This window comes from Psammomys obesus, unplaced genomic scaffold, assembly GCF_907164565.1.
Source record: "Psammomys obesus unplaced genomic scaffold, mPsaObe1.curated_primary_1811, whole genome shotgun sequence".
NCBI lineage: Eukaryota > Metazoa > Chordata > Mammalia > Rodentia > Muridae > Psammomys > Psammomys obesus.
This window is the reverse complement of record NW_026594377.1, coordinates 1,183,895-1,203,348: the sequence shown is the minus strand read 5'-3', so window position 1 is coordinate 1,203,348 and position 19,454 is coordinate 1,183,895. Positions and strand designations below refer to the sequence as shown.

The window sequence follows — 19,454 nt, the reverse complement described above, 5'->3', positions numbered from 1 at the left end:
AGGAAGGAAGGAAGGAAGGAAGGAAGGAAGGAAGGAAGGAAGGAAGGCAGGCATTGAGCAAGTTAGCAAGCTGGGTGTGGTGGCATAGGTCCTTAATCTCAAGAGGAAAAGGCAGGTGGGTCTCTGAGTTCAAGCCAGGATGCACAGTGAGAATCTGGAGACAAAGACAGAGAAGGGAGGGAGGGAGGGCCTGTGATGGAACAGCTTAGTCAGAGAACAATCAGCAATTGGACGCCCAGCAGCCCAGCACGAAGAACCAGGTGAGGTCCTGGTTAACCCAGCACTGGGGAGGTGGAGACTGGATGCTCCTTGAAGCTCACTAGCCAACAGTTGGCCAAGTCAGCAGAGATACAGGCTCAGCAAGCAAATCTGAGGCCCACAAGATGACTCTGAGGTAAAGGGACTAGCTATGTCTGTCACCCTGAATTTAAGGCCTTTAACCTACATGGTAGAAGGAGAACCAACTTCTGCAAGTTGTCCTCTGACCTTTCACATGTGCAAATGTGGCAGTGCACTCATGCACAAATACACATACACACATATATAATTTAAAGATTTAAAAACAGGAAAAAAAAAAAAAAAAAAGACAGGGTCTCACTTTGTAGCCCTAGCTGTCCTAAAACCTACAGATCCTCCTTACAAGTGCTGGGATTAAAGGTGTGTGTCTCCACACCCATCAGAAATGTTTTAAGATGACAGTCTTGCCTCTGGCCTCCATGTGCACACACAGACTACCCCACACATCCACACACAATCTTTACTTAAGTACATTCATTTACTCATTTATTTTCAAGACACACACACATATCCTCAGCTGGCCAGAAATTCACTATTAATAGATGAGATTGGCATCAATCTTACAAAGACCTGTCTGACTCCTAGAGCATGTTTATGTTACTTTTATGTGTATGAGTGTTTTGCCTGTATGTCAGTGTACCGCATGACTGATACACACAGATGCCAGAGACAATATCAGATCCCACAGAAGAAAAGTTACAGATTGTTGTGAGATACCATGCAGGAGCTGGAAATCAAATCCTGGTACTCTGTAAGAGTGCCCTTAACCACTGAGCCATTACTCCAGCTGCCTGGGACCCTCTTCATTGTATCTCTGCATGAGGAGGTCACAGAACTTTATGGAGTTGGTTCTCTTTTCAGCATGTGAGACCCAGGGATCAAACTCAATCACCTTTACCTACTGAGCCGCCTCATTGTCCCACAAAAGCTTATTTAAAACAAAAAACCTATAACTAAAGAAACAGCCACAGGGAGATCTGCAGTGTAAAGACTGTTCCCCTTTAACCACCACCTCTGAAGGAATGCGACCTTATGACCCTAGCACCTCTACATTCCCAGGTAACAGGGCTTGGTACCTGTGAGCACTGGACAAACCTGCACCTTCAGGAACCTCTGCAAGTGTCCACCAGACTGGCAACCCAAGATAACGAGCAAATAAAATAATTAAGGTCTACATGCTGGTAGCTTTTTAAAGGTTGGTCTTCTTGTGTCCAATAAATATCCTGTGAGTACCATAACCAGAGCCAAGGGCTACCAACATTAACCCCACCACAGCCAGGAGATACCCACCCACCCACCCACTGTTAGGAGGCACTGCCATCATGACACTCAATGTCTACATCACTGTACCTTTCACATGAGGTATTCCCTTTGACAGCCCACTTGACAGGCAAAAAAAAAAAACCTCTGAAGCTGGGTTGGAGAGATGGCTCAGTGGTTAAGAGCACTGTCTGCTCTTCCAAAGGACCCGGGTTCAACTCCCAGCACCCACATGGTAGCTCACAACTGTCTGTAACCCCAATTCCAAGGGATCTGACACCTTCACACTAATGCATATAAAATAAAATTAAGAAAAAAAAGAAAAAAACAAACCTCTGAAGCTAAGAAGTTAAAGCTACTACCCAGGTCTCTCAGATGTGGACAGTGTTAGAATGCTTTGCACTTGAGGGTCTGGGCTCTACTACTGACTCTGATGGGACCCTATCCCTGGGCCCTCAATAGCCCAGTCCCAGGCAGAGATCTGAACTACTTCAGCACCTCGAACAATCAGACCTGTAGAGTGCCCCATCTAACATCCCCAAACTAAGATGGGCATTTTAGACCTAAGAGTCCCCTCCTAAATATACACACTGATTTAACCCTTTACTAACCTTCCAAGAACTCCCAGTAGAGCCCTGTATACACCAGCAGGATCTGGGGGCTTTAGGCAGACTTAGGAACTGCTGCAGATCAATCCTCACCTTTTCTTTTAAAAACCCCAGGTGCACAGCGAACAACCACCAGCCCCTATTGACAGGGCACTAACTTCAGAGTGCATGCCTGCCAACCTACAAACAGAGGAAAGGGGTCTGGAGACTTACAGACAAATCCTATGCCGGTTCTATAAACCAACAGCCATCTCTACCTTCAACTCCAATAGATACACACAATCAGAGCTCAAAACCTCACAGGAACCAATTAGGGTCATCACACAAAGTATGTCTGCAGCCAGAGTGGTAGGAAACTGAGGCAGAATCCAAACTATATAAGAGCAGCCCAAACTATATAAGGATACCCTGTTTCAGAGGGGGGAAACTGTGTGCAGAGGACTGTTCAGGTAAGTGGTCACCAGAGCACAGCACGGCTCACCCCACCCAGCCTCCAAGCAGGGCCCTGACAGAGACCTGGTGATCACTTACATGCCTAGTCATTTTGATCCAAGCCTACCTACAACCACACTCCTCCCCACTTTCAAGCCAGTGTCCTGGGGGACACTTCCCAAGCCTGCCAGAAGAGCCAAAACTCAAAACCGTCTGAGCAGTGCATTACACCATCACAACAGTCACTAGAATAACATGATTCAGGGGAATTATCTTGTATGTGTGCACATGGGCGCCCACACATGAAGGTCAGAGATGGTGTCAGTCTTCACCTTCCACCTCAAGGCATAGCCTGTCACTGCTACTTAAGGCAGGCTAGCTGGATGTGCAAACTACAAGTCTTTTCCCGCCTCTATCTCGTCACCCCACAGTGAATACTGAATTACAGCCTTTGCTCTCGCTGAGGATTCAAAGCTAAGGTCCTCATGCTTGCACAGCAAGCACTTCAGACACTGATTCATCTCTCCAGTCCCCAGACTGTCTTACATGCCCTGGTCTTACATGTGTGCACTGGAAGAAAAGCCAAGTGCTCTTAACTGCTGAGCCATCTCTCTAGTCAGTCTCTCAGTCTGTCAGTTTGTCTCTCTCTCTCCCCCTGTCAGTGAGGTATGCATGTGCATGTCATAAAACCAAGCATCTTTACCTGCCAAGTCATCATCCTAACTCCTTCCCTGGGTCTTTCTAGAAAAGGCTCCAAAAACTCATTTTGGACACCAGGTAAAGCGGCTCACACATAAAGGGCCAAAGCAGGACAATCCTGAGTTTGAGCCCAGCCTGAGCTATGATGAGACCCTGACTAAAAATAAAAAGCCAGATCAGACGTGGTGACTCACACCTGAAATATGGAAGCAGAAAAACTGGAGTTCAAGGCTGGCCCTGACTACATAGCAAGTGCCAGGTCAGTATAGGCTACATGAGACCTGTCTCAAAAATGTAATTTTACATAAAAACAACTTAAAATCCTCCAAGCTTGAATAGCCTCAGAATATAGACCACATGAGGCCCCAAACTGTTCTCTAGTATCGGATCCAAGCCTCTTCCTAGATCCTGGACTTGCTGGAAAGCACTTTTTCCAGCTAAGGCTTGGGTCCTTCTAATTTGCATTCACCTGTCCCTCACCAGGCTGTTCCTGCATATGCTAGAGGCCTGCCATTATTTTATCTTAGCTCTCCCCACATTCTCACCTGGCACAGCTAGACTCCAAACATAACTTCTCAGGGTCGGGCTCACCAGAACACAGATGGTCACATGGCCACATGGGCTCAACACATGTCCACTCAGAAAAAAGGCCGCCCAGAGCTATGACCTACCTCAATCACATCTAGCCTCTCCAGTACCAGGTCTCTCCCTCTCTGCCTACCAATTTTGCACCCCTAAAACCCAGATCGAGCAGGGTGGTGGTGGCGCACACCTTTAATCCCAGCACTCAGGAGGCAAAGTCAGGCAGATCTCTGAGTTCGAGGCCAGCCTGGTCTACAAAGAGAGTCTGGGACAGCCAAGGCTACCCAAGGAAACCCTGTCTTGAACACAACAAGACAAAAACAGTAACAATAACAACAACAAAAAAGAAATTCAGACCCAATCTTGGAATCTGTATTATCCTTCCAGTCCTCACTCAATTGCTATCCCAAACAGGCTCTCACTGTCCTTCCTTGTCTCAGAGCACTCCATCATGCCTCCTCCCTTTACCCAGCTCAGTGCCCTTCAAGGACATGTGAGGGCCACCTTTCCTACCACAGGATCCCAGGCCTCAGCAGGAGCACAGCCTGGAAGAGACTCCCAACAGCTGTCAAGCAAACAGACAAAAAATTCCCTAGTCCCTGACTCCAGCTAACCACCAGTCTTCCCACTGTGTCTCTAACACCTATCCCCTTTCACTCAGGCAGGCAAACCCAACATTGTGACAGCGTCAATCTGCCTTTGCCCACAGTCTGCCCCTCCCCCAGGGCTTCCTCACACAGAGACTTACACAGTCCTGCACAGGTAATTTCAGGTTCTTCCATGTAAGTACTCAACAGCAACAACAGACTGTGCTTCCCAATATTGCCCATTACATTGTCCATAAACCCCAGGTCCAGAGGGGAAGTAGCCATATCCCTGCCTAGGATAGTGGGAGAAGGTTGCACAGAGATATCCTATTGAACCCTGAGTAAAAAGAGGCTTCTCACAGCCCCAAAAGGTGACTGGGCAGGGACTGGGGCCACTTGGCCACACTTGTGTTCCTATCAGCCATCCCAGCCTACCTTAAGCAGCTCTGTTTGTTCAGAGACTCCCACCTTGCTCCAGCCAGTCACTTCAGTAGAGATGAAAACCCTGAGCTGCACTGTACTCCAGGATCACAATGGTACCTTAGGCTCTTATATGTCCACAAATTTGTTGTTTTTTTTCTTTTCTAGGGTTGAACCTCAGTTGTGCTAGGAAGCGCTCTATGCCAGCCTCTGGATGGGAGGCATTCAGTGCTAATGTTCTTGCCTACATGCACAAGGCCTTGGGTTACACACACACACACACACCAACAGTGGCTTTCCCATTCAGGAGTCTCACTGACGACGAAGAGCAGCTCAGTCTCCTTCCTGCTTCTGCAGCAAGTCATGACAACATACAGGGAGCTTCCATCGTTGTCAACAAGAAGCAGCCTCTAGGTTCCTCATTCCACAAGTTCCTTGCCTGGAGCCACCTATCCTTGTTGCTGTCTCTGTCTCTAGAAAGAGGAAAAGCCCGCTGCACTCCCCAAAATCTCTAGCATCAGAAAAGTAACCTATTCAAACCCAAACCAAGAGCCTGGTTTACCAAGATCCTGGAAGGCCCTCGGCTCCCTCTCTCTTGTGCAACTGTGAGAAGCACCCCAGTAACCAAAGTGGACTTCTCCAGACATAAAAGCCATACAAGAAGGGCAGCCAGACATGCAGCATGCACAGGGCCTGCAATTCTAACTCCAGCGCAGATTAGGGGATTATGCAAGACAGAATGCTCTGCCAACATTACCCTCAGCAGGACATGCCAATCTTACCTCCCCCTGAACTGGCTTGTAAGAGCTGCTGTGAGAATGACAGGTGCTCTGCTTGCTGCTTCCCACTGCAAGGGCCAATTCTGGACCTCAAGTGTGCATACAGTTACCTGATTTACTTTCCTAATGAGACTGGGAAGTGCTGCTTAAACTTTAAACCATCATCTAATAGATTTCTGGGGCAGAAAGCAGCCCTGAGATTCCTGAAGCAACCCTACATCACTTCCTCCCCATGTCCTGTCCTCTCCTTGGCAGACACCCACAATAACCTCAGGCTCAAATGCCGACAAGGGCAGGAGGGAGGAAACTGGCCAGTGGACCTATATAAACAAACTGATCAAACCTGTGAGCAAACCTAAAATAAACCACAGGTCAGACAGACTGACCAGGGATCTTCTAGGATGGGCCAACTGCCAGGCTCCTTCCTTCTGCAAGTCAGTGGAGGGAAGTCTCTCCCCTTTTGGGGCCCAAATCTCCAGTTTGTACCAGTTTGTTCCTGTTTGTACCTGGCTCACAATGAAGAATGGAGATTCAGCAGAGCAGAGCACAGAGGAAAGCCAGGACGGAAGGTACACCTACCTGTCTGCTACCCAAAAAGATGCTTTTTAAAATCTGTGTGTGTGCCAATCTGGTGCACACACCTCAAGGCTCATGTATAGAGGTTAAGGGGAAAACCTAAGGTTTCACCTGCAGACAGAATGTCCTTTTCTAAGCATTCACTGCTGCTTACAATAGGATGGCTAACCCTTGAAGTATCCCAGTATTCTATATTCACTTCCACATCTGTAGGAGCATTAGGATCATAAGTGGATGCTCTGTATCCAGCTTTACTTGGAGGTTCTAGGTATCCAAACTCAGGCCCTCACACCAGCTTTACCCAGGAGCTATCTCCTTAGTCCCAAAAAGCTACTTTTTATTTTACTGTGGTACTAGGCTCAGGGCCTCTAGCATGCTAGTAGCATTAAGCAGCACCCTTGGCCTAACAGTTCCATTTCTAATGCATGACAAATATAATCAGACTGTCACTCACACTCAGGACTCAATATCAAAAAAAACTCCAAAATGGCCAGAAAGATGACTAAGCGTAGTAAAGGCGCTTGTGTGCTACAACTCTGGCAACCTAAGTCCATTCTCTGGAACCCACATACAACAATAAACAGCTGGGCGCAGTTATGCATACCTTTAACCCCAGCACTCAGAATGCAAAGACAGGTGAACCTCTGTGAATTCCAGGACAGTCAGGTACCTAGAAAGACCCAATCTCAAACAGCAAAAATAAATAAAGCAGGCAGTACCACTCATTACTGATGTCAAGCTCCTACCTCTTTCTTCCCCAGGGTTCAGCACCAGGAAACATGACTTCTACAGGTGGACAGGAGAAAAGATTACATAAAACTTTGCTGCAAAAATGTTTAAGCAAAACCAAAAACAGGTTGGAGATGGCTCAGTGGTTAAGAGAACTGGCTGCTCTTGCACAGACTCTGGTTCAGTTCCCAGATATCAACCCACATAGTGGTTCACAACCATCTACAACTCCAATTCCAGGGGATCCCACACTCTATTCTGGCCTCTGCTGGCACCAGGTATACACACAGTACACATTCATGCAAACAAAAAACAAACAAAAAAAGGAAATCTCTGAAAAATAATCCCTTTTAGACATAACGCTTTCATTTCAGCACTCAGAAGATAGAGGCAAGTGCATCTCTGTGAGTTCGAGAGCAACCTGGTCAACTTATCAAAAGTTCTAGGCAGCCCAGAGCTACCCAGTGAGATCCTGTCTCAAACAAGCAAGCAAACTTTCCTGGAGTGAAAAGTTCATCTATCAAGCAAGTTAAGAAAATGGCAAGCCAGTGGGGCACAGTGGTATACCCCTGTAATCCTAGCACTCTGGGAGGCAGAGGCAGGCAGATCTCTCTGAGTTTTGAGGACAGCCTGGTCTACAAAGCAAGTCCAGGACAGCCAAGGCTATACAGAAAAATCCTGCCTCAAAAAAAAAAAAAAAAAAAAAAAAAGTTAAAGAAAACGAAAAAGGCAAGTGGGAGTGCAGAGATGTCCAGTGATTAAGAACACTAGCTATTCTTGTAGGGGGCCTGAGTTCGATTCCTAGAATCCACATGGCAGCTCACAACCATCTGTAATGCTAGTTCTAGGAGATCTGGTACCCTCTTCTGGCTTCCTCCAGTATCAGGCACGCACACTGTACACATACATTCATGCAGGTAAAATAATCATACACATAAAATAAAAAATAAATCTAAAAAAAAAGATGAAGAATAAAAGGCAAGCACACCAAGAACAGTGCTCTGATCAATGAGCATGACAGAACCCCCTAAAAGGAGCTGGCTCAAGAACCCCTTTAAGGAAATCCCACCACTTGTAAGAGTAGACCTGCTCACAAGCTGGGGCACCAAATGAGACATCGGAGAAAGGGCAGGCATCCAGTCAATGGCACCCAAGCCAAGTATGCCACAGGCTAAGTGACTCAACCAATTCAATCCAGCTCCAAGACAAACAGCTCTTTCGTTAACCTAGTACTCATGATACATAACTATGATTCCAGCTTCAAGAAGCAGAGGCAGAACCATCGCAAGTTCAAGCCCAGCCTGGGCTACAGTCAAAAAACAGGAAGCAGGGGCTAACTAAATAACCTAGAAGGACCTGCTGTTCACAGGCTTGTGCCTACCCCAGTGCTGTAGTGGGGGAAGAGATATAAAGATTGCTGGGTCTTGCTGGATGCCAACCAAGCTGGGATAAGTGAGCTCCAGGCTCAGAGAGACTCTGTCTCAAAGAAACAAGATAGAGGATGTGCACACAGAATGCTTTCTGCTGCTTTGTTTTCCTAGTCAAACATCCAAAGGCAGCTGGGGAAAAATTGTTCCATTTGTGAACACAAATAAGGATGAGGACACAAGGAACTACAGCTCTGTATCTCTACCACAAAACTCACATCTGGAAACTCAAAAGACCAGAAATGTAGACTTGAACCCAGGTCACCAACAGAAGTAAGCAGCCAGCTAAGGTGGTGATGGTATTCCTGAGTGCCAGTTCAAAGGCCAGCTGCTGCAGAAGCTGTGTCTGGAACAGTGCTGGGGAAGGGCAGAAATCACATTTATTATACAGGTGCTCCTCTCTCCTTCTGGATAGTCTGACCAACATGCAGATGAGAATCCTGCTCCCAAACCCTCCACACTCAGGGCTGAAGAGATGCCTCAGCAATTAAGAGCAATGGCTGCTCTTGCAGAGGACCCAGGTTCCATTCCTAGCATGAACAAAGTAGCTCACAACCACCTGTAACTCCAAATCCAGGGGATCTCATGCCCTCTTCTGACATCCACAGACACCAGCCAAGCACCTGGTACATGCAAGAAAAATATTCATACACAAAATAAAATCAATAAATCTTAAAAAAAAAAAAAAAAAAAAAAAAACCCACCTACACACCCTTGGCTTGTGGTAGGAAAACCCAGTCACATAACAAACTCCAGGCCAGGGCTATACAATGGCAACCAATTATATTTAAAAAAGAAAAGAAAAAAAAAAATAGCCAGGCAGTAGTGGCTCACGGCCAGCACTTGGGAGGCAGAGGCAGGTGGATCTCTGAGAACTGAGGTCTACAGAGTGAGTTCCAGGAAGTCAGGGCCACAGAGCGAAACCTTATCCTCCACCACCACCCCACCACACCCAAACAAAGAAAAAAAGAAAGACCCAGTTGCTGAATCTGAGTGATTCACTGGGGAGGTTTTGGCTCCAAGGTGAGACGAGTGGAAGCTGGGATGCCTTGTTTGCTGACACTTTCCACTTCTCTCATAGCCATCCTAGGAAATCAAAAAGCAGAGGCTATGTGGCCAGGTGGCCCACCCAAGATGAAAAAAGGTTAACCTGAGAGGTCACAGACAGCTCCGTTTGCCTATTCAAGCTGCCAAAGAGCTACCTGGAGAGCTGTTCTGCAGAAAGGACGCTAGAAAAATGAAGCACAGCTCGGTGTGGTGGCACAGCCTTTAATTCCAGCACTTGGGGAGGCAGAGGCAGGCTGTGAGTTTGAGGTCAGCCTGGTCTCAGACAACCATGGCTACCTAGAGAAACCCTGTCTCAAAAAACCAAAAAAATAAATAAATAAAAATTAAAAAAGAAAGAAAAAGAAAAATGAAGGACCCTAGTGCTCCTAGGGGCCACTGTGTGCACCACTCCACAACCCAGCAGTGGATGACAAAAAGTTAGGTAGAATCCATAGCTTGCAAAGGGTCCATGGCAGATCTACACAGTAACAGCTAGAGGTTCCCCTGAAACCAGGGTGCTGGGCACTATAAGGCGGCTGCCTTCTTTCCTGAGAAGGACAGAGCCAACCTGGCCATTTGGTGTTGCCAGAGACGTCTGAGACGAGTTGAGACTTAGCGAGAGCAAGAGAGAGTGAAAGAGAATGAGAAAGGAAGAAAGGTGGGGGATGAGTTCTTCAGAACAGCCTAGAAGGTGACACTTTCCAGCACCTCCTCATGGTCCCGGACTTTGCCTCCTTCATCTGGACGGAACATGAGACCAAGCTGTGGCACAAAGCTGAGGCGAGATTCCACAGGGTGCAGACATTGACGATCAGTTCCAGAGCGAAGGGTGCTCCATACAGGAGTGCACTATGGCCTGGCATCCCTCACAGCACTCCAATGTGAAGCCCATGCCCACACCCTAGGCATGAAGGGATTGTGAGCATTCCTTATCTCACTAACTCCCAACACAGCTTCCCCAAGCAAATCAAAAGCTCCACCCCTTTTCCAGAAAAGGAGACCAAAGGGCGGTTCAGCAGCAGCCAGTCACTAGCAGTGGCAGGCGGGGCTCCTACCCTGGCAAAGCAGGCTAAGTCAGGCCATGCAGCAGTCTAAAGCACTCAACGACACTACCTCAGCCAGGCTGTAGAACAGAAAGATCAAACTAGCCAGGTGGGGTCATGCTGAGGAGTTGGTAAGAAATCTTTCAGACAAGTGGCCTTTACTCTCTCCCCTTCCACAGCTCCACCTAGTAGATACCTCACTATCTCTAGGGACAAGTAGTCCCCAGGGTCCTTCAGCCTCAAACCAACACAACTTCCATCACGACCTCCTAGGAGCTCCTCTCCCCTCCCCAACCCCCAGTGCAGATGGGTACTCTGGGCTCTAACAGAAGTGTCACCAGCCCTTTCTTTCATATGAAGGACCCCAGAACTGAAACTAGAACAAAATACAGAATGTAAATCCCTAAAAATGTCATCAGGAAAAAACAAGTGCTTCCTCTAAGGATGAAGAGAAGAGGCCAGTGTACCCCGCAGAAATGGCAAGAGGACCTGACTGGACAAGCTGTGAGCTCTCAGTCCCATCCTGAGGCTACCTATAGGTACTCTATTAAAATAAATTCCTTTGTCTTCTAAAAGAGTAACCTACATTTTCATCAGACAAAAAGAGGTCACAAATACAGCCTAGAAAGCTCGGGGAGGCGGAGAAATGGGGGAATGAAGTCTGACATTCCTCCTGATTGAAAAGTCCTGGACCACACTATGCTCCAGGAATCTTCCAGACCCAGGCAGAATGGACATTCTTCTTTCCCCTAGTCTGGGAACTTCTAATTTGCTGTGCGTTCCTAGTTCAACCCGAAAAGGCCACTTTGTACAGGTGGCACACGAAAGTCAGTCCTGCCACCTGATAGTCTGTCACCCCTGAAGCAGCATCCATGACCACACTCAGCCTCAAACTGTGGCACCAATAACTTGTTCTTCTGGTTCTTCGTAGGAAACCCCAGCCATGCTCCTCTAAGACTGCACCTACCAGCCTGTTTCGTAATCTTCCCAGCTCTCTACACTGAGCATAAATTAAAATTACTTCAATTATGAGGGCAGAGAAAATATCCCTGCTGCTCCCTGAGAGGGACAGAAACACTGGAGTCCAGGCAGAAGCTTTCTCAAAACCCAGGCACTCAGCTGCTGTGCTGGGGCTGCTCTTAAGCCCAACTCTCTTAATTTTCTCCAGAACAACAGATAGCTGAGTGTGGTGCTGCTTGCCACCCATCCTTTCAGTTGTCTGTTCAGACCTAGCAAAGTCCTGGCCTGAGCTGTCTGGCCCCCTTTGATGGAGTCCCACGGCTCTCAGGGGAAATCCCAGCTGCCAGCCTGCCAAGCCTGTCATGGAGGGGGGGGTAGCACCCAGAGGAGGGGGAGCTTGTGTGCACACTCGAGCTCTCTCTCTCACACACTGAACAATTTCAGTCTGGCTTCAACTCAAGCACTCTTCATCCAAACACTCTCCCTTTTTCTCTTGATGTACTCAACCCCCACTTATTATGTGACTCCCCCAAAGGGAAAAGCCCCTATTGCAGGCCCACAAGGCCGTTTAGCCCTTCTCCTTCTGTCCCCTCTAAGTTTTCTTGGCCCACTAATTTCACTGCACCTCTCCCGAGCAGGGATTACTAGTCAGAGCCACAGGCACAGTATGCACAATGATATGCACTGAATAAATCAATCTGCAAATCACTACTTGCAATGCCAGAAATTCACAGAATAATTGATGCAGAACAAGTCAGACAGCTACTGGAGAATTGAGCATCTAAGTGTTAAAAATATGCTTCATTACTCAAATAAAGGTTGAGGGCTGTACCAAGTTTGGGGACAGCCTGGGCTATAGAATAAGTTCTAAACCAGCCTTGACTACAGTGACACCCTGTCTCAAAAAGAAAACCAAACCAACAGAAAATAGCTCCTTCCTGGGGGTGGGGGTGGGGCAGTATGAGGACACAACAGCTTCCAGAAAGCTTCCCCAGGAAGCTCGAGCCCAGACACTGTACAAATCCGTCACCATCACAACGTGCCATCACAGGGCCTGTCAAATGACACATTAATACAGGTGACATGACACGAAAGAAATGTCATCAAAGTGGAACTAACAAGGCATGGTGACCAATCAGTAATACACAAACACTCTCATTTCCTGCACTACACTGCTTCCAAAAAGAAAGGCAAGCCTTGAATTAAAGAGAGGGTTGTGGTGGGATACTCAATTGAAAAAGATGCTTGCCTCTAAGCCTCATCACCTAAGCCCTTTTTCTAGAATGCACATGGTGGAGGAAGCAACTTCTGAAAGTTGTCCTCTGACTCCACACATGCTCATGAGCACACACACACAATAAAGAAACATTTAAAAAAAAAAAAAAAGAAAAAAAGTTTTAGAATTTTAGGGAGCAAATGAAGAATGAGAGGTGGGTAGTGAGTGAACAAAGCCGAGGGAACTACTCTCAAAACTCCCACACTTACTGCTTCCTGAGCCTGAAGCAACAGCTCCTCAAGGGCTGTGCCCCTCAAAGGCCAGCTGGATTCTGTTCTCCAGGGACACAGCAAGGCTAGCATGGTGTTCTGGCGACAGATTACTGCCGCCTCCATGCAGAGCTACGAGGAGCTTGTCTCATGTTCTGGAGCTGGGGAAATTCTCAGAGGCTGGCTGAAACAGTAGCATTCCCAACCTCTAATGAAGAGGGAACCACAGAAGCCCACCTCTGCCCCTCTGAGGAGTGCTGGGCAGACAGCAGGACCTGCTGAAGCTGCAATTCCTCAAAAGGAAAGTAGGCATTTCACACCCTGAATCTAAGGGGTCTTTTTTGGTACTTGCTGTATCTGCAAAGGAAACTTGGCACACCCACACAGTAGGTTCTCGAATCTGAGAGCCAGGTCTACGCTACAGACTGGAGGGCATTCACGAACAGTGCTGTAGTATAATATTGCTTTAAAGTTGTAACCACCGAAGAACCAGAAAAAGACTGAGACTCTGCATACTGGGTTCCGTCCACAACCAGGTGTCGCTTTGTGAATGGACACACACAAATTAACAGAAGTGGGGAGTGCTGTGTACTCTTAGAAAACAAAAAGAAGTGCCGTGAAGAATAAAATTTAACATTCAGAAGACTCACCCAGACTTTGTCCTAAAGACTCCCAAGCCTCGAGATAAGGGTAAACTACCTGCAGTGGGGTCAGGTACATAGAACTTGCAACCTCTGCTAAACTGCAGGGGCAGGGAGGAAACACACCCCCCAGACTGCCATATAGGTCCTAATAAGGGATCCCCATTCATTTCTGGGTCCCAGGGAGCGCAGACCCGTATCAGTGTCCGGCTGCGGCTGCGGCCTGCCCAGAAGCCTTTCCTTGTTGAAGTGATCAATTCCGATTCTTGGCATTAATCCCTTTAAAAGGCCAGCTGCTGCTGTCTAGTCACTGATGCCAACCCGTTCCAGGTGGAAGAGAAAAAAAAAAAAAGAAAGAAATTAATAGAACCACCTCATAGACCCGGAGGCAAATTTAAAGTGGAGGGCCGTGAGGCAGCCAGGAACCAAGACAGGGAAGGGTCCCGTGGCTCCCCGGGGTCAAGCAGGAAGAGCGCGAGCCCAAGCAGGACAGGGGGGGTGGGGGGAGAGGGCCGGCCCTGCAGGCGTGGGCGCGCGGGGACTCTTATTCTGACACGGGATCCTCCGCCGCCGCCACCACCGCCGCCGCTTCAACGCCGCCGCCGGGCCGGGACCTCCGACCCTCGCATGGACCCCCACCCCACGCCACTCGCCCACGTGCTGCGCGCCCGCTGCCCCCGCCAGTGCGGCCTCCCAGTTCGGAAAGCTCAGTAGGCAGTGAGGCGCCTCGGCCACTTCCCGGGACCCCGGCCCCCAACCCCACGTGCAAGGGCGGCGGGGAACTTTCCTGCGGCGCGGGCGGAGCGAACGGCAGCGCAGCTCGCCGTATGCGGCCGCGCTCCCACTTTCCCGCGCCCCCGCCCCGCCTTGCCAAGTTTGCTGGGAACTTACCGGGCCGCGCGCCGACCGGGCCCGGGGGCAGCGCGCGTATCCACGAGGCGGGGGGCGGGGGGCACCGGCCGCGCGTGCTCGCTGCGCCTGAGGGGCCGCCCGGGCCCGCGGCGCTCGCTTCGCCGCTCCGCCCGCCCGCGCCGCCGGCCAGATAATGCGCCCCTCGGCCGCACACATGGAGCCCGGCGCCGGCGTCACCGCCCGGGACATGCGCACCAGGTCAGCGCGCCCGGCCCGCGGCCCCCAAAACACCGGGGAGCTCTTAAAGGCGACGCCGCCCGTCCGCGCCCGGATGGGCGGGGCCCGGCAGGGGAGGGACTCCAGTGGGCGTGGCCTCTGCGGAAGCGCCGCCCTTCCCGCCCCGTAGACTCGCGACTCTGATCGAGGCGGCTGAGTTTCCCACTCGGTTGGCTGCGCGCGCCCCAGGCCGTGGCCAGCTTTGTGCGCACAGCTCGGCCGCGCCCAGGGCTGACTCACGCTGACCTCGCCCGGGCCCTACGCGGCCACCTCTGGCAACTCTTAGACACGCGCCCGGGCCTCTCGAGGCTCCTTCTCAGGAACTTCGGTGTTGACCTCCTATAAGAGGGTGCGATTGGCTGAGCGGTTCCCTCCCTTCCAAAGGCTTCAACCTACCCAATGAGCCGAACCCTCCAGTCACCCATATCTGGCCTGTGCCTCTGGAGAAGACTGGATCCCCAAGAAAACAAACCTGCGTACAACCCTCTCCGGTAGCACCGAGGAGACCATATAACCAGAAAGGAAGCGAATTTGGGAGGTTATGAAGCACCTAAAGCCAATTTAAAATTCCAACAAGGAAAGTAAAGTACAAAGTTCATAGAAAACCTCTTTAGGGCCAGCGGGATGGCGCTATGGGTTTAAGAAGGCTACCACCAAACCGAAAGACCTGAGTTCCATCCGCACAAACACACGCTCACAAGTGAAACATGTTAATTCAAAAAACATCTGGAGCAATGGCTCAGCAGTTAAGGGTACTGGCTGCTCTTTGCAGAAGACCCCAGCACTCACTTGGTGGCTTACAACCATCCATAACTCCAGTTATAGAGGATCTATTTATGCCTTCTGACCGCAAATACATACCTAGTGCACAGACATAGATGCAAACAAAACACTCATACACATCATAAAGAAACCTTAAGAAAGCCAGGCTGGAGGGTCTCAGAGGTTAAGAGCACAGGTTGCTCCAGCACCCACATGGCAGTTCACACTGTCTATAACTCCAGTTTCAGGAAAATCTGGCACGTTCACACAGACACACATGCAGGCAAAACACCAATGCACACAGACATGAATAAATTAATAAATAAGTATCCAGGGCTGGAGATCTGGCTCAGTGAAAGACCTGGGTTCTGTTGCCGGCAGCCACATGCAGCACTGATGAACATGCGGGCAAACACTTGTACACGTCAATTGTTAAAAAATTATCACAAAAACTTAAAATAAATCCTCAAGCTGGGTGGATCTCTGAGTTAAAGGCCAGCCTGGTCTACAGAAAGAATTCCAGGGTAGCTAAGGCTACACAGAGAAATTCTGTCTTAAGGGGGGGGGGGGAAGGAAAAGAAAGCCTAGTGTAACAAAGCAGTTGGCAACATCAGAATCACCAAAACAGACTCCTGCCTGTTCCTATTCCAGCCTTAAAACAGTGATGAAACAAACACCTGGACTCCTGAAAACTGCTCTAGTGGCTTTTTTGTAACACACAGAACTGAAACATGTGTTACTGCACTACAACTGTAACAAAATCTTATGGCTACTGTTGTTAGTTGGGAAAACCATTAATGTACTTCCCGCCCATAAGTGGGTCTCACCTCAAATTTGAAAAATAGTTCCTGTGGAACAAGCTGTACAAAAATCCTCGCCCTCAATGCTGCTTTCCTAAAACACTTCTGAATTCTCTGCGGAGGTCCACACACCGGTTGGCAACTTTTGTCACTGACCCTTCCCCACACCTAAACCTTCCAAGTATAACACAACATCTTGCAGGACCTCCCGGAGAGAAGCATTCCTCCATCTCAAAAAGATACAAAATACCAATGAAGGAAGGACCTGCCCTGGTGAGTAAATGCAAATACTTCAGCTCAAACAAAAAGCTCTCAAACTTGACTAGCTGTATGTAGTTCAGGGGCCTCCTGCCCCATCCATGTGCAAGGATGGGTAAGCAGTATCCAGGGCTTCAGCTGCACACAGCACGGTTGCTCTAAGAGCTGCTGGTGCCACAATGATTAATCAGAAGAGGTGCATTACTGCAAAATAAGCAAAATGTTACCTCACGTGCTTCACCTGGTTCCTATAAATGCCAACTTAATTAGCCATGAACAGAACCAAGTGTGGTCAAGTAGGAGCCCTGAAACTCCAGGCGAAGGTAAGGATTCCTGAGTCTGAGCTGCTGAGCCCATTGAGTCACCAAGGTGTCAAACTGTCCAGCTTAAAGGAAGCATCAGCTGTGACATGCTAATGACACAACCCTATGGGCTGGTGACAGGTGGGCTGCTCCAGAGGGGCAGTCTCGAGTTCTCCAGCTGAGAAAGTATTGGGTGGAAAGCAAAGGTGAAACACTACAGGGTTTCCTTCTGTGACAGGAATAGAGCCAGGGGCACAAATGATGAAGTGACAGTAGGTGCAGGCCTCTTGGCAGGTCCCTTTTTGGCTTAGCTGCCTGGATGGAAACCTCCCTGCCCTGATGCCTTGGGCTGGCTTTTATGAAACATGAGGCAATCAGCTGCTCACACCACTATCCATGCTGCAGACACCTAATTACCATGCTGTTTTCCTCTGCTCTCCCACCCTACGAACAAGCTGTTAGTCAAACACTTCTCTAGCAGGGACTGTAGCTCAACAGTGGAGTCCTTGCCCAGCATGCCTGAAACCCCAGTAAAGTGGGGGAGAGGAAGGGGGGAAAAAAAAAAGCAAAGCTTTGCTAATAATAACCAGGCCTCCTTACACCCCAATCGCTGTAAAAATAGTCTAATTATCTTTTAAATGCATTATTAAATAAACTAACATCTGAGCCAGCTCCTACACAATGAAGGTACTGAAGGTGCTTGGAGGGGGCTTAATTCCATAGTCCTGTCTCCTTTTATAGCAAAGGTTGGGTTGGCCCAAGCATCAACAGCAAGTGCAGGAGTGCTTGGGCTGCTGAACGCTGGAAACACTGCACTTTTCTTCTTCCTCCTCCTTCTTCTTCTCCTTCCTCCCCTACCCCCCTCTGATTTTTCGGAACAGGGTTTCTCTATGTAGCCCTGGATGTCCTGGAACTCACTTTGTAGACCAGACTGGCCTCAAACCTAAAAATGTGCCTGCCTCTGCCTCTGGAGCGCCTGTTTAAAGGCGTGTGCAACCACACCCAGCTGGACGCCACACTTTTCCATTCGAAAGTTCCTTTAAAGTTCTGGTGAACAAAACTTAAAATGCATTCCTAACTGAAGGGCAAGAACTAGAACACAGGTCCCAAGAGCATAACACGTGAGAAGACAGCAGGGCATACTCTAGAAACTGAGGGAGAGTGAGGCAGAGAGACAGGACCCCTGTTTACAGAACATATTCCTAAGAAACACTGAAGTCAGCAGGTGTAAACACATCATCCATCTAGCACTCAGGAAGCAAAGGCAGGAGGATCAGGAGTTCATGGCCATCTTGAATTACATGACATCCAGTCTCAAAAAACTGAAAAAAGGAAGAGAGGAGAGAGAGAGACTAGGACTCTACACTCAGCTGCAGCTCAAGAGATAAGCCAGTGACTAGAAAATTCAAGGTCTTTGGTTCCTAGCAGCATAAAAGAAAAACCAAAGAGCCATTTGGCCTGGGGACACCAGCCAGCCATCCTGATACAAGAAGCTGAGGCAGCCTATACTACCAAATGAGTTCAGGGCCAGTTTGGGGAACTTAGACAATGTCAGGTCCCCCAAGAAATTCCTTTTCCTAAAGTCTGACGTTTAGACAGACTGTGTTTCAAAGTGAAAAAGAAAGGTAAAGCTAGGTTAGTGCTAGAGGGCTTGCCATTCATGTAGAGGCCCCATGTTCTATTGCCAGTGTAGGCAGCTGAGGAAGTCAGGCATAAATGTGCAAAGAGTGGATGAAAGCCATGTGCAGTGGCACATGCCTGTAATCCCAGCACTCAGGGAGACAGAGGCAGGCAGAACTCTGTGAGTTCCAGGCCAGCCTGGTCTACAAAGTCCAGGACAGCCAAAGCTACACAGAGAAACCCTGTCTTGGGGGTGGGAGGGGTGAGTATATGAGGTCCTCAATGAACATCTATTATTGGCATGGGTACAGCCACATGAAAGACCCAGTGCCTCAGACCCATGGGAACTGGCAAAGCCTTCTCCCAGGGTGAGGTTCAGAGGGATGACAAAGCCTTCCTCTGGTTCCAGTTCAAATGTTGGCAGTGTGAGCAAAAAACTAGCAACCACAGCTTCCTCCTCCAGGATGCAACAGGAGACTGCTCCCCGACAGAAGCTCCTACCCATACCAGCTAACTCCACCCCTGTGCTACACATACTAAACACCCTGAGGTGCCAGGTTGTTGTATAGTAGATGTCCTCAATCAGAGCAAGCACATCCTGATTCCAGCTTTTCTCTGTTCTTTCCTCATTCTTTCACCACCCCACTCAGGTTGTCAGGACCAAGGCATGCAGGATGAGGCACCTCAGTATGAGGGGAGAGGAGGGAAAAAGGACAGAAGGAAGAAATAAAAGACAGGCAGGCTGAGGAGTCACAGAGGAAGAGCTAAGAGCCTCTCTAAGGATGTGACACTTCAAGAAGTTCCTAACACATGAATTATGGAAAATGCTCCAGGCATCCAGAACAGCGAAGCGGCAGGCTGGAGCAACTATTATAAAATACCTGGAAAGGGGCTGAAAAGTCAGCTTCAAGCTAGCAGGAGGGCTCACTGGGGAAAGATGCTTGCTGACAATCTGAGTTCAATCCCCAGGACCCCACATGGTAGAAGGAGAAAACTGACTCCTGTAATATAT

General features: G+C 48.9%; 1 protein-coding gene across 2 annotated transcripts in view; it reads right to left on the bottom strand.

Annotated features, from left to right (window-relative positions):
• The window catches only part of Gatad2a (GATA zinc finger domain containing 2A), an 86,209-nt gene that overhangs the window by 48,826 nt on the left and 17,929 nt on the right, over positions 1 to 19,454 (bottom strand). Inside the window, exon 1 of one of the 2 annotated variants that reach the window (XM_055618799.1) lies at positions 14,464 to 14,741. The exons of the other annotated variant lie outside the window; for it this stretch is intronic. The gene's annotated coding sequence lies outside the window, so the exon portion shown is untranslated. Of the gene's footprint in view, positions 1 to 14,463; positions 14,742 to 19,454 lie in introns of those variants that run through there. 2 annotated transcript variants of the gene reach the window in all.